The following is a 681-nucleotide window of genomic DNA, read 5'->3' on the forward strand; positions in this document are numbered from 1 at the left end:
ATACACATCAATAAGAAACGAAGAGCAATGGGCACAATTAAACGTATTGACAAACAATATTTCAAAAACAACACATGAAGAGTACATGCGGACGCAACATAACAGACACGCCTATGTGCAGCGTAACAACAATCTCCAGAGGGTGGACGGCGATACCCACAGTGACAGCGAAAACAGTGACAATGAGGAGGAACAGGAGGAGGAAGCCGAGATATGACAGTAAATAAGCATAAGCCGCTGGAGATGTAGCCAAGAAATCGCCAAATTCTGTACACGGATGGACACCTAAAATTAATACATAGGATTAGTTCAAAAATGTTCAAATGTGTGTGAAATCTTATGGGACTTAACTTCTAAGGTCATCAGTCCCGAAGCTTACACACTACTTAACCTAAATTATCCTAAGGACAAACACAGACACCCATGCCCGAGGGTTACTCGAACCTCTGCCGGGACCAGCCACACAGTCCATGACTGCAGCGCCTCAGACCGCTGGGCTAATAGGATTAGTAGTAAACAGGATAAGCACTACTATTTCTCTACTAACAACCATTTGTGCGTGTGCGCCACCGTGTGTGTGTGTGTGTGTGTGTGTGTGTGTCACTGGCGGTCAACGGCTCGAAGAAATCCTTCCGAGGTATTCACCGTCAGTCACATTCGGTGATAGTACTAACAAATCTC

Source organism: Schistocerca cancellata, chromosome 8, assembly GCF_023864275.1.
Source record: "Schistocerca cancellata isolate TAMUIC-IGC-003103 chromosome 8, iqSchCanc2.1, whole genome shotgun sequence".
Taxonomy (NCBI): Eukaryota; Metazoa; Arthropoda; class Insecta; order Orthoptera; family Acrididae; genus Schistocerca; species Schistocerca cancellata.